At 65.6% G+C, this 215-nt stretch overlaps 1 protein-coding gene across 1 annotated transcript in view; it reads left to right on the top strand.

Annotated features, from left to right (window-relative positions):
* The window catches only part of EAF2 (ELL associated factor 2), a 24,933-nt gene that overhangs the window by 653 nt on the left and 24,065 nt on the right, over positions 1-215 (top strand). The gene's annotated exons all lie outside the window — the stretch shown is intronic.

Genomic DNA, 215 nt, shown 5'->3' with positions numbered 1-215 from the left:
GGGGATGGGTCCATGTGGGGTGCGGGGGGAGCTGTGGGGGCAGAAAGGGTGCTGAGTGTTGCAGAGTGGATGGGGCCATGTAGGGTGCTGTGGGGTGGGGTCTGTTTGGGTTGGGGCTGCTGTGGGGATGGGATGAGGTCTGTCCAGGCCCCTTGGGAAGGTAGGTGCTCTGCTGCACCCTGCCCCGTAACGGCAGGTGTCTAGAAGGGGCCGGG

This window comes from Gavialis gangeticus, unplaced genomic scaffold (assembly GCF_001723915.1).
Source record: "Gavialis gangeticus isolate Ggan-Ray unplaced genomic scaffold, GavGan_comp1, whole genome shotgun sequence".
Lineage (NCBI taxonomy): Eukaryota > Metazoa > Chordata > Crocodylia > Gavialidae > Gavialis > Gavialis gangeticus.
Note: the sequence above shows the minus strand (reverse complement) of the source record. Positions and strands in the feature narration are given on the sequence as shown.